Source organism: Dendrobates tinctorius, unplaced genomic scaffold (assembly GCF_039654945.1).
Source record: "Dendrobates tinctorius isolate UK_male_01 unplaced genomic scaffold, ASM3965494v1 ptg000213l, whole genome shotgun sequence".
In the NCBI taxonomy this organism is placed as follows: Eukaryota; Metazoa; Chordata; class Amphibia; order Anura; family Dendrobatidae; genus Dendrobates; species Dendrobates tinctorius.
Genome location: NW_027361880.1, coordinates 4,672,526 through 4,686,917, shown reverse-complemented (window position 1 = coordinate 4,686,917; position 14,392 = coordinate 4,672,526). Strand labels below are relative to the sequence as shown.

The window sequence follows — 14,392 nt, the reverse complement described above, 5'->3', positions numbered from 1 at the left end:
TTGATATACCATGAATGTAAAATGTGCAGCCATTTAAATATGTGCATTAAAGTCATATACAATGCATTATCTTTAAGCCTTGTGACAGGCATTCTGTGATCCTTGTGGTGACACACATGGGGAGTAGGTTTTTTTTTGGTTACAGTCCTACTGGATAGACATTTTCTCCATTGTAAATTGCACGTGCTGAAGAATGGTTGAAATAGCATTTTATTCCAGGGACGGCATTATTAAGAGAAGAGTGGTAACTCATTTTTAGCTTTTTTTCCCCCAGTAAAATCTTCCCTTTGGTGTTCTACACATTGTGACAATAGTCCTGCTCTGTCATACACGCCGCCCAAGTGCAATGGGTAATGTGATGCTTCATTTGCTGCCTCAATCAGCTGAATGGTTACTTCCACCACTGTCACATAAACATATATCATTTTTATAGACTGCAGTGCAGACTATGAAATAAAACAATATACAGATGAGCATGTTGTATGACATGAATGTACGCTGCATACAGTGTCCTTTGTAGCATATTATCTCATTTATATGACATTTAGGAATGGATGAAGAATCAGAACGGAAGATATCTTTTTTGGGGAAGGTCACCCCTGTGCATACCCTCTGATAAAGTGATATCAGTGAAGATATCATGTAGATGTGCTGTGCACAATGCAGCCATCAGAACGGCTGCAGACTTTTAGGAGTGAGGCCCGATGCATGGAGTGCTGGAATAGCACAGGGTGCATCTGTGTCTGATTGAGGTGCTGTGACAGAGCTGTGTGTGTTTGTTTGGGGCAGGGTGGGGGGGTGGAGGGTAGATGGTTGCCATAGAAACAAGTCGTCTAAAACAGGACGATGAATATTTATCATCTCTAATGAATATTAATAAGATTGATTGAATAATCAGGGCTTCTCCTCTGTTAACGCAGCTCTGCAGATGGAATATTAACACTACAGTCGCCCTGTTTATTTCTTTATCAAAGTCACCCGAGTGACGCAAGAAGCAATCGCCATCTTCAAATACATCAAACAATGTACTCCACATATCATGTCTATTGTATTGTGCTTATGCCAACACTTTTCTTTACATGACTGATTGTTTCCAGTCTTCGTCCACATAGGATTCGGCTGCTTCCTATCCAATGTATTTATATATAATGACTTCTCTATGTGTGTGTGTGATATATATATATTTATATATATGTATATATATATATATATATATATATATATATATATATATATATATATAGAAGTAAAATGTAGAGCCATCCGGCATCCTGGGTCACAGGCAGGTTCCTGTTTGTCCTCGACTTCTTTCCATGCACAGACAGATTTATAGTGGATCCACCCACTGTAAGAGACCACGTATAATGCGGTACTTCTAATGCACAGATCTGACATCACAGTCATCACCAAACTGTCTCACTGAAATCAAAAAATGGTCAGTCTAACAAATTCAGCTGCTGTAGAACCTCTTTTTGAAAAGGAAAGACTAGTCAATGAGTAATTATATAATTTGAGGTTCCGTATTCAGCAAAACTTGATTTTATAATGTACTAGCTGAAGAGCCCGATGCTGCTCAGGCATAGTAACTAACTACGGTTAGTTATAACAAATTATAATGATTATATATATATATACGGTATATAAAAAGCTGAGTGTAGGTGTAGAGCCCCGCCCACTCCACATAGCCGCATTCACTAAAATATCCCACGTCATCCCGTCAGCCAGAGCCACCGGACTACTACCACTAATATCCCATATCATCCCGTCAGAGCCCCCGGACTACTACCCCTAATATCTCACATCATCCCGTCAGCCAGAGCCACCGGACTACTACCACTAATATCTCACATCATCCCGTCAGAGCCACCGGGCTACTACCCCTAATATCTCACATCATTCCTTCAGCCAGAGCCACCGGACTACTACCACTAATATGCCACATCATCCCGTCAGAGCCACCGGACTACTACCCCTAATATCTCACATCATGTCGTCAGCCAGAGCCACCGGACTACTACCCCTAATATTCCACATTATCCCATCAGCCAGAGCCACCAGACTACTACCCCTAATATCCCAAATCATCCCATCAGCCAGAGCTACTGGACTACTACCCCTAATATCCCACATCATCCTGTCAGCCAGAGCTACCAGACTACTGCCACTAATATCCCACATCATTCCATCAGAGCCACCGGACTACTACCTCTAATATGCCACACCATCCCATCAGCCTGGTGTCAGAACCATATCGCTGAGTGGAACGGTCCTAACTTCCATACCGGGGATTCCTTTAAGGGAGGCCTGGGGTCAGAACCAGAGCGCTGAGTGGATTTGCCCTGACTTCCATACCAATGATTTCTTTAATAGAAGCCTGGGGTCAGAATCAGAGCCTTGAGGGATTTGCCCTAACTTCCATACCTGAGATCCCTTTAAGAGAGGCCTGGGGTCAGAACGAGAGTGCAGAGTGGATTTGCCCTCACTTCCATACTGGGGATCCCTTTAAAAGGGGCCTGGAGTCAGAACCAGAGCGCAGAGTGGATTTGCCCTAACTTCCATACCGGGGATCCCTTTAAGAGAGCCTGGGGTCAGAACCAGAGCAGTAAGTGGAACGGTCCTAGCTTCCATACCGGGGATCCCTTTAAGAGGGGCCTGGGGTCAGAACCAGAGCGCAGAGTGGATTTGCCCTCACTTCCATACCGGGGATCCCTTTAAGAGAGGCATGGGGTCAGAACCAGAGCGCTAAATGGATTTGCCTTCACTTCCATACCGGGGATCCCTTTAAGAGGGGCCTGGGGTCAGAACCAGAGCGAAGAGTGGATTTGACCTGACTTCCATACCGGAGATCCCTTTAAGAGGGAAGATGTGCCTATGGGACTATGGGATAGAGGATATGTGATAGGTATATGGGCAGGGTGGGGGTGATTCATTTCTGTCATGTGCGCTCTGCTCCTTTGTGGTGGGCAGACAATGGCTGGGAGCTTATGTTTCCGGGGATGCTAGATTTCTCCCACCCGGTCAGTGTCTGCTGAGGTGTTGTGGATCGGGAAAACTGTTGTTCATAGCAACCAATCACAGCTCAGCCTCTTTTAAACAGCTCTGGTGAAATGAGAGATGCTTAGTGATTGGGTGCGACTATGTGGAGTGGGTGTGGCGGATACACACATACATACACACAAACATTCAATTTTATATATATATAGATCATTCTCTTACTAAAAAAGGATGAATTTCCATTGACATGGTGGATCAGATTTCATCACTGTCACTGATTTATCAGTTTTTCTAATATGCAAAAAAAAAAACAGATTGAGGTTTGTCAGCTTCTGCTATCAGTCAGTGAGAAACGGAGAGCACTAGGATGTAATTATGACGCCAATAGTGTGCTGACTGAGTTTCTCGCGGACCCATATACTTCATTGGCAAGTTTGATACTTGCCAATGACAAATTAAAATTGGACATGTCTTTGTTTTTTCTTGGTGGACACCTGGTCCGCAAATAAACCCTGCCAATTGAACAACTTGATGAAAAACACGTATGAGAAAATAGGATGTGAGAATGAGGCCTTACTGTGCCCCCTTGAAGTGGTAATTACACTACTTTATAGAACCAGCCCTACCAGAGCCTCTAATACAGTGTTATGCCTAATACCCTCATACTATGCCCGTCACAAACTTCGTCACACATTCCAGTTGAGGCCCTGATCATTGGTGGCCATAGTGCCCTAAAAAAATTGCCAGACAGCATTCACTATATGGTGGCAATCACATATGCCTCTACCATGTTGCAAAAATAAAAAAAATCCAGCCACATTACCATAAATAACAGTATTAGCCAGGGAATCAAAAGGAGTGTCAGAAAGTGACTCCCAACAGTTGCAGCCCCAGTTTCCACAAAACTGTGATCGACCGTACCCTAATACAATGTCACGATATATGTCCCCGAAAAGTATATGCCACAGTGACACCACCCATAGGTGTGCAACAGTTTATTCTTACCTTCTCCCCTTCATTTGGCTCTTTCCCCTTCCTAGCGACATTGGGTTGTATCTGTCTGACATTGCTTGCTCAGTTTTAACTCGCTCTTCCTGTGCCAGGAAACCAAGGGTACAGTCACAAATCCATGTCAATATTGGTGTGTTACTCGATTTTTTTAACCACTATGTCCTTTTCTAAACCTCAACAATGGATCAGAGTAGGACATAATCTAAATTTCACCAAGGTCTTTCTCGAATCCATCATTTTCACGGATGTATGATTGGATCTTTGAGACTCTGTGGGTCCAAATATATCGAACAACACTCGGAGATTTCACAAGGATGTGTGAATGCGCCGTTACTGTGCTGCGCATCTCTAAATAATATTTAATTATAAATAAACATACATGATATTAAATGTTACAGATATCATTTCCATGTTAGTCAATAAATATTACGGTATTTCTTTAGTATAGTATTATTTACTCTGTACTCTATCTAAAATCACGTAGGAAATTTACCATTTTTTCACGGATACCCATTTTAAACTAAGGTGCTATTCACATGTCCGTTTTTTTTTCCAGCAGCAGGTTGTCGTGGGCCAATACAAGTCTATGAGTTCGTGAAAAAGATGTACAGTATATGGATGGCATGAGTGTGCTGTCAGAGTTTAACACTGCAAAGTATAGGAGAAACTTTGTAATTTCTTTCTTTATCCATACCAGAATAACACTGACAATGATGGTAAAAACAGACACTCGGACGACACACTGATGGAAAAGCTGTTGTCCCGGGACTGTTTTTTCATGTGCGTGTTTTATACAGATGTGTGTAGGAGACCTAATGCAGTTTTGAGACCTCGATCCACATGTAATATACTGTGAATTGCTGCACCTAGACCTTACAGAGGTGGATTCACACTAGAACATAAGCCACATTACGCTATTTGCCCGTCATTTCATTTATCTCCTTTGCTGCTCCAGCTCTTCATTTCTGTTTAGGCCATTCTTAGGTTTTTGATAATAAAAAAAACCATTTACTTAATCTCTGTAGTCCATAAGCCATTGATCAGATTCACACAGCCCCTTCCCAAAACTCAGAGTTTTATAAGAAACAGAGTACATTTTAATCTCAGAGATACAAAGCTTCATTAATTTAGTGATTTTGTATCCAGGAGACAAGCTAATTCATCCTAAGCCTGTCCTCATCCACCTGTCACCTTTAATTTTATCTTAAAGGGGTTGTCTGATCTAGATCGACTCTCACTCTGACAGACTTGTATCATCTAGGGAAAATGTATGGATGGCTGCATCTCTGTCTTATGGGCTTTTGAAAAATTCAGCATCAATGTGAAGACAGACCCAAATTGAATTTTACTACTAAATCAGTAAACTATAGCCATAGCGATATGTGCATAGCATGATTTCCATTGGGTGTCACCATTCTGATTACCATACACTGGGCATAGTTTGTAAAAAATCGACTCAGTTTTTTCTCTCGTGTACTCCCAGCAAGTACAGGCTGGGAAAATAAATCTAGATTTAAAGGATTCTTCTAAAAACAAAAAATTGTATAGGGGATAATTTACTGATCGCTAGGGACTACCAGCGATCCTAAAATCGGGGCTTTAGAACTCCAAGAACAGAGCGCTACAGCCCAGTGTTGAATGTAAAGGATGTGCACATGCGCGGCCTCTGTTCCTTTCATTGACTGTCGAGTACTAGCCATGTAGTCCCATAGACAATGAATGGAGTGGAGGCCGCACATGCACACCTCTAGTCAGGACGGGGCTGAAGAACTCCATTCTCTGAGTTCGAAAACCTTGATCAATCACTAGGGATCCTAGTGGTTAGACCCACAGCGATCAGTAAGTTACCCTATGTCCTATACATGGGGAAAACTTTTTTAAGAATAATATATTTTGAAATAATAATAATCTTTTAAAGCATTGAGAGTGCCAGTATCTCTCCACCATAGAGTCTGCATGAGATCTACTCACCTTGGTGTAAGATAAAAACAATGTTATATCCAACCTAGCTTTGCGTTTTCAACACTTTTTAAATTAGAAAATTGGCAGAGACTGTTATTTGCCACATTTGCCAGACCCTATATGCTTGCATTCTAAAATTCTTACAAGTTTCACAAAAATATTAAAGAATCACTGAAAAAAGGCAGTGTGAGGACCCGTGACGTGGGTTGCGAGCTTATGTATTGTGGCCATAATATCAACTTAATACCTTACATATATTGATATGTTTTTTGCACTTCATCTATTTTTCAGGGTGCAGTTGGGCCCAGATTGCTCTGTAACTGTGGCCTCTGTTCACCCAGGATGCTTTTGGGAGTCACTGGGTGGCCCACCTGATCTAAAAGTATGGGCATTGTTAATAGGCTGTAAGCCGGATGCTCTGCATTACCTGTGTGAATAATGTCACATGCAGATTTTTTTGTGTGCAATACTAAACAATCATCCCCTCCATGGGTTGGTAGGTTGAGAGTGATGGCTATATTGGTATTGCTGCAGCTGTGTTGCTGCCATAATTTCTTGGGTCCACTGCATTCGTTTAGAGCCCTAGGCAGTTAAGAATCTCTGCCTTTTTCCCTCAGATTCTGCCTGAAATCCACCTGAAAAAGAGCATGGAAATGCTAAAAAGAATAACCATATGCACTGCAATATGAAAACGACATACTGTGCATATGTTCTGTCTTTTTGAGCTTCTTTTTACCACATCAGGCTTCGATAGATGTGAAGTTGTTAAAAAAGTCCCCTGACTGTTCTTCAGGCTGCTCCGTTTGGAAGCTAATTACTAGTTTATAGGTACAGTCAATAAAAAGATGTGGCAAAGCTGCTGCAAAGACAGCCAAAAAGGACTCTTCAGGAAAACCACTAGCGGCCTTTTCCTGAAGTGTCTTCTGCTTTACAAACTCAACTGGTATGCTGGCATCTATAAGACATTGTTTACACATACACTAATATTCTCCAGGTCTAAAGACTTGGGATATGTTATCAATATCTAATTAAAGGGGGTCCAACTACCAGCACCTCCGCGGTTCAGCTAATTGCAGGGGATGAGGTTCCAGACCCTATTTATTGTATTCCAGACACCACTAATTGAAGGGGATGAGGTTCCAGGCCTTCTTCATTGTATGCCAGACACCTCTAATTGAAGGCGATGAGGTTCCTGACCCCCTTTATTGCATGTTAGAAACAGCCAATTGCAGGGGATGAGGTTCCAGACCCTCTTCATTGTATGCCAGAGCATTGCAGCTTAAAAGTCTCCTCACCTTGGCATGTCAGACTTGATATGTCACTCTCCGCAAGAAGAAACGTTACCCCTTGGATCCAGGTCAGACGCCTCTCACCCAGCCAAACTAGATCTCACACTTTGCACTGATGAGGCACAGTACCCCGAAACACAGTGTCTGCAAATTGAGATTATGGTTTGTGCTTTTATCCCAATTCATGTGACAAGGCTTATTGGAGAGTCGATATGGACTTTTAGGATTGCTACTTCCTATTGGTGGCACTAGAGATCTAGCCCTCTTCCTCTCCGAAGAGACAATTTGCATATTTCCCAGAGGAGCGTTGCCAGTGAAAAGTCTCCTCACCTCGGCATGTCAGGCTTGACATGTCACTCTTCACAAGGAGAAACATTACCTCTCGGATCTAGGTCAGACACCTATCACCCAGTTAAACCAGATTTCACACTTTGCACTGACAAGGGGCAGTACCCCAAAACACAATACAGAGTCTGCAAATTGAGATTCTGGTTTTGTTTTTTATCCTAAGGCCTGTTTCACACTTTCGTTTTTTGCGATCAGTTGAAATCCGCCAAAGACGAAAAAACGGATCCGTTTCCATAACGGAACAAACGTATGTCAGCGGACCATTTTTTGGACGGATCCGACGAATTTGCAAAGGGACAGAGAGAGAGAGAGAGAGAGAGAGAGAGAAACTTTGTTACGCCGTTGCCAGAACGATATTCAGGGTTAAAATGCTTCTCTGAGCAAATCTTCTGGGCATGCGCACTTGCAAAAAGCGGACCGTCGCTACAAAAAAAACGTTTCAGAGTCCGTCTGCTCCGCCCGGGAACCGCTACAATTCAAACGGATCCGTCCAAAAACGGATAAAACGGACGACCGTCAGTCAAAATCCACCTCTAATGCAAGTCTATGGGGGGAAAACCCCAAAAAAGGGGCAGATCCGTTTTTTTCTAAAACTGGCGGATTTTGACTGACGGCAAAAAACGGAAGTGTGAAACAGGCCTAAGTCATTTTAAAAGGTTCGTTAGAGAGTTGATATTGACTTTTAGGATTACTACTTCCTATTGGTGGCACTACAGTTTTAGTCCTCTTCCTGTCTGTAGAGACAATTTGTATTTTGCACTCATACACGTACTACTACTCCATGTAAAAGAGCTCAGTTATATAATTATCAATTATGTCAAAGTATTTCTCTTGATTATTTTCTCTTACTGATTTGGATTCCATTGTACAGGGATTTTTATTAGTTATCCTATGAACTGTTATTTACTACACAGATTAGGGCCTTTGCACATTTGTCACTTTTTTTTCTAAAGAAGTTTGTCACAAAACCTGAAGAGTTTCCTGATTCCAGCAAAGTGAATGAGAGTCCTCAAGTCTTAAGCACACGTTGCTTATTTTTGACTTGCAGATTTAATTCTGCAGTGTGATATGGCGTGTCGAGTAACATTCTGTCTATGTTCATATTTTTACTGATCTTAGGAGTGTTGTTTGTTGATCTGTATCATTCTGTGTATTCCCAGTCTGGTCTAAAGTCTTGATTACTTTACAAAAGTTTGATAATTGAATTAACTCAGATAACCTCTGCAACCTGAATATCAAGACTCGGGTGTTGCGGGACCAGGGGCTCCTTCACTGTCCCTAACGCTAAGGTCGCCCTAGCTCGCCCTGTTCCCCGAATTACTTCTGATGGTGAAGATGCCTAGGCCACGTACCTTGCCTTAGCTCCTGAATCAGTCTGTACCTTCCCCCACCCAGGGAAGAGGGGAGTAGTACTGTAGTAGTGTACCGTAAAACACCAACCAGACTAACAAGGTAATACGAACAGGGGTAATGAAAAATACCAAATATACAAATATACTCACATATATAACAGAGGAATGCACCAAGAAGTGAAGGATGGGGTTAAACCAAAGTAACAGAAGAAAGGCAATTATAACACACTCAAAACCTAGCAACAGTCACAGATAAACTCAACAAACGCCTTCTCCTATAATAACCAACAACTACCTCCAGCTATGCAGCATAAGGGCCTAGTTTATAAAGGAGATAGGAATGGCTAACAGTGCACAGCTGAGAGCCTAAACTCTCCAAGAGCTCTCAACAGAACAGATTAACCCCTGCACTGCTAAAAGAAATTTACACCGTTCAGTAAAAAGGTGAAGTGCTTCTAATCAGCGCAGGAGTAGGAGAAATCAGACGATTGCGATCCTGGCTCCTGTCTGTCGCGGTAAGCCCGTGACACTGAATGTGTCAAAGCATCTTGACAAACCCCTGCTGACTTTTCCTGACTGTCCATTCATGACCCCTCTGCTCTCCAAATGTCAGAAATCTCGCCCTGTAGTGCCATGATCTGTGAGGCACCCTTCCCAGGGCTGGGAGGCCTGAAAACCCTTCAACGTTTCTGACTATCCCTGGATATAAGAGGGGGCCTGAGGAGGACATTCAGAACAGTATAGATCCTTTGTGGGATGCTGATGTTAAGGCCAGAACCCCAGAGAGACATGGAGAAACTCTGATTACCCTGGAAACTACTGCTGGAGGAGCCCAATACGAATAAGTATCTCTAGCCACGCCGCCATATCGATCTCTAAACGGGGGATTGTGACTCTCATCTCCCGGGACATTTATCCCGGTACTGAAATATTCCTGGATTATTTTATCCTCTGTGTTATGGATTGTTTTATGGACCTTTCGCTTTGTATGTAATAAAGGTTCTTGGACTGTTCACTCATCTCTTGCTGTGTTCATTGTGTGATATCGGAGTAGAACCCCATGACGTGCAGCATTTCAATTCTTTTGAGGTAAGTGCACAGTTTGAGTATTTGGATGCAGAGATTTCTGCACCATTTCTGCATCTCTTCGCAAGAAAAACGGAGAGGACAAGAGCCTTTTTGATTCGCTGGACTACGTCAGAACTTTTTTTTTTTAAAAAGCGGGGAACGAGGTGAACAAAGGAAAGTATCTTTGGTTTATTTTTCGGTGTATGTTCTTTTCAGGTATCCGTTTGCTGGACTACGTCAGATTCTGTGAACTACATCTGACCTGTCTAGGAATTTCTTTTTTTAAAGAGGATCTGTCACCTCATTTTCGACTTATCAGATAAAAATATCATTGTATTTAGTGTATAATGCTTTTCGGCTTTGCCCGCAGTTGGGCAAAGCATACTGCGCACGCGCGAGTGGAGATTGCAAAGCGCATGTGCGAAATATGGACAAGAGCTTCGGAAATTACCTGAAATATTGCGTACAGCGGCAAGGAGGGAAGGAGTAAAACCACCGCCCATCGGACCGGACCCAACTAATTTACATACAGCGCGGGTGAAAGAAAAAAGGTATTGTTGGGTGATACATTTGGAGTCAGGGGAATTCAAAACTAGGAGGGAAATGTACAGAAAACACTAAATTAATAATAGCCATTAATATTAACCCATTAGCCACCGCTACAGGGCAATGGGAATAGAGAGGATAAATGCCAGAAATGGCGCATCGTATGGATGTGCCTTTTCTGGGGTGTCTGGGGGCAGACTTTTGTAGCCGGGGGGGGGGGGGCAAAAACAATGGTCTCTCTCAAGGCTACAAGAGCCCACGCATTTTTTTTTCCAACGGATTAACCCCTTAATTTAACACCTAGACATCCCGAATTTTACACACAAACCCTAATGGTACTACTGTATGTAAACCATGTGTCATTTCCTGTCGTGTTTTAGAATGATTTTACAAAAACAGACAATTGTATTAGCGGCTATTCTGCTATGTAGAACTCTATGAAATGTAAATATATATATATATATATACAGTGGCATGCAAAAGTTTAGGCACCCCTGGTCAAAATTACTGTTATTGTGAACAGTTAAGCAAGTTGAAGATAAAATGATCTCTAAAAGGCCTAAAGTTAAAGATGACACATTTGTTTTGTATTTTAGGCTAAAAAGTAATACACATTGTCATTTTTTCACATTTTAAAAATTACAAAAAGAAAAATGGTCCGATGCTAAAGTTTGGGCATCTTTGGAGATTTGTGTGCTCAGATAACTTTGACCAAGGTTTCAGACCTTAATTAGCCTGTAAGGGATATGGCTTGTTCACCCTCAATGTTAGGAAAGGCCAGCTGATGCAGATTCCACAGGTTTAGAAACACATAGCCTCCTCTAACCTTGTGCGAAAAAAACAGCCACCATGCCTAGCACTCTGAAAATGAAAATGGTGGAGGCCCACAAAGCAGGAGAAGGCTATAACAAGATAGCAAAGCACTTTCAAGTTGTCCTTTCCTCAGTTCAATATGTAATTCAGAAATAGCAGCTTACAGGAACAGTGGAGGTCAAGATAAGGTCTGGAAGACCCAGCAAAATTTCAGAGAGAGCTGCTTGTAGGATTGCTAGAAAGGCATATCAGAACCCCCACTTGACTGCAAAAGACCTTCAGAAAGATTTAGCAGATTCTGGAGTTGTGGTAATTGTTCTACTGTTCAGAGACACCTTATCAAATATGGCCTTCATGGAAGAGTCATCAGAAGAAAACCTCTCCTGCACCCTCACCATAAAATTTAGCATCACAGGTATGCAAAAGAACATCTAAACAAGCCCAATGCATTTTAGAAACAAGTCCTGTGAATCGCTGAAGTTAGAATAAAACTCTTTGGTCGCAATGATCAAAGGTATGTGCAGAGAAAAAATTGCATAGAATTTCAGGAAAAGAACATCTCTCCAACCATTAAGCATGGGGATGGATCAATCATGCTTTGGAGTTGTGTTGCAGACAATGGCACAGGGAACATTTCACAGGTAGAGGGAAGAATGGAGTCAATGAAATTTCAACAAATTCTTGATGCAAACATAACACCATGTGTAAAAAAGCTGAATTTGAAAACAAGATGGCTTCTACAAATGGATAATGATCACACACATCAAAATCTACAATAGACTACCTCAAAAGGCGATAGCTAGAGGTTTTTCAATGGCCCTCACAGTCCCCTGATTCGATCATCATTGAAAATCTGTGGCTAGTCCTCAAAATAGCAGTGCATGCAAGACGACCCAGGAATTTCACAGAAATGGAAGAATTTTCCAAGGAAGAATGGATGAAAATCCATCAAACAAGAATTGAAAGACTCTTGGCTGGCTACTAAAAGCGTTTACAAGCTGTGATATTTTAAAAGGGAGTGCTACTAGGTACTAACTATGCAGGGTGCCCAAACTTTTGCATTGGCCTATTTTCCTTATTGTAATTTTTAAAATGTAAAAAATGACAATATATAATTTTTTTGGCCTAAAATACAGAGAAAATGTGTCATCTTTAACTTTAGCCCTTTTAGAGATCATTCCATCTTCAACTTGCTTAACTGGTCACAATAACAGTAATTTTGACCAGGGGTGCCCAAACTTTTAAATGCCACTGTATATATGTGTCTCAATGACATATGTATATATATATATTATGTGTATATATCTATTCTTTCGTTTGGATTTTAACCTGTCATAGGGCTCCATTATATGTCCATTTTGCAAGCCTGCAAGAAAATCTCGGCATACAGATGCCATACGGATTACATACGGATGCTTACATGTGCAAAATACACAACCACACCTTGATTACGGATGACATATGGATCACTATTTAGGGACCATTTCTCCGTATTACGGCCGTAAAATACGGACCGTATTTTTATACGTTAAGTGTGACTCCAGCCTAAGTCAAAACCTGCTCTCTTGGCAGTAAGAAACTTGCCTCAAAAAAGCAGATTTTTCTTATGGTAGTTTTTTGCTGCGTACATTTGTCTCTTTTGCATGCAAAAAAAAAATCTAATTCTACTTCATTAGGTTTTGGCACAAAAAAAGTAGCAAAACCTGACACCTGTGCTTTTTGCACCAAAGCTGAATGAAGCGACATGCTCTGTTCTGCAAAAACCAAGGTTTTGCACAAAGTACTGAGGACAAAAAACCAAGGTGTGCGCATGAGTTTTCTGAAATCTCATACACTTTGCTGGTACTGAAAAACGCAGCTGAAAATGTGCATTTAAAAAAAAAAATGCAATGTGTGAACATGGCCTTAGTGTTATCATAGACACACCTAAATGGTTCTATAAAGCCCATCGGCTGAGGACTTTTCTATATTTTGTGTCTTCATGTCTCCTTGCTCATAGTTGTAGGACAGGCTTTTTATATGGTGGTCCCCTTCTTCTTTCTGTGGGAGAGACAGACCATCTGTAGTCAGATCCAGGACCACCTTTAATACTTCTGGTAGAACAGTGTGGTCTCTGGCATTACTGGTATATTCCTCAGAGCAGCTCTTGCTACAATAAGAGAAACTCCACGTTCCACAGGTGTAATGTGGCGTGTCATATGTAATATGTAATGTGTCATATATAATATGCCGTGTCATATATAATATGGCATGTGTCATATGTAATGTGGCGTGTGTCATACGTAATGTGGCATGTCATATGTAATATGTAACATGTCATATATAATATGGCGTGTGTTATATATAATATGACATGTGTCATATGTAATATGGTATGTGTCATGTATATTATGTCATATGTAATCTGGTGTGTCATATGTAATGTGGCGTGTCATATGTAATGTGTCATATGTAATATGGCGTGTGTCATATGTAATGTGGCGTGTGTCATATGTAATGTGTCATATGTAATATGGCGTGTCATATATAATGTGGCGTGTCATACGTAATATGGCGTGTCATATGTAATGTGGCGTGTCATATGTAATATGGCGTGTCATATGTAATGTGGCGTGTCATATGTAATATGGCGTGTCATATGTAATGTGGCGTGTGTCATATGTAATGTGGCGTGTGTCATATGTAATGTGTAATGTGGCGTGTGTCATGTAATATGGCGTGTCATATGTAATGTGGCGTGTCATGTAATATGGCGTGTCATATGTAATGTGGCGTGTGTCATATGTAATATGGTGTCATAGGTAATGTGGCGTGTCATATGTAATGTGGCGTGTGTCATGTAATGTGGCGTGTCATATGTAATGTGTCATATGTAATGTGGCGTGTGTCATATGTAATGTGGGGTGTCATATGTAATGTGGCGTGTGTCATATGTAATGTGTCATATGTAATGTGGCGTGTGTCATGTAATATGGCGTGTCATATGTAATGTGGCGTGTCATATGTAAT

General features: G+C 41.4%; 1 protein-coding gene across 6 annotated transcripts in view; it reads right to left on the bottom strand.

The window, feature by feature from the left end:
• ZNF219 (zinc finger protein 219) overlaps positions 1 to 14,392 on the bottom strand; it is a 95,143-nt gene that overhangs the window by 79,967 nt on the left and 784 nt on the right. Inside the window, exon 1 of one of the 6 annotated variants that reach the window (XM_073554769.1) lies at positions 13,310 to 13,423. The exons of the other annotated variants lie outside the window; for them this stretch is intronic. The gene's annotated coding sequence lies outside the window, so the exon portion shown is untranslated. Of the gene's footprint in view, positions 1 to 13,309; positions 13,424 to 14,392 lie in introns of those variants that run through there. 6 annotated transcript variants of the gene reach the window in all.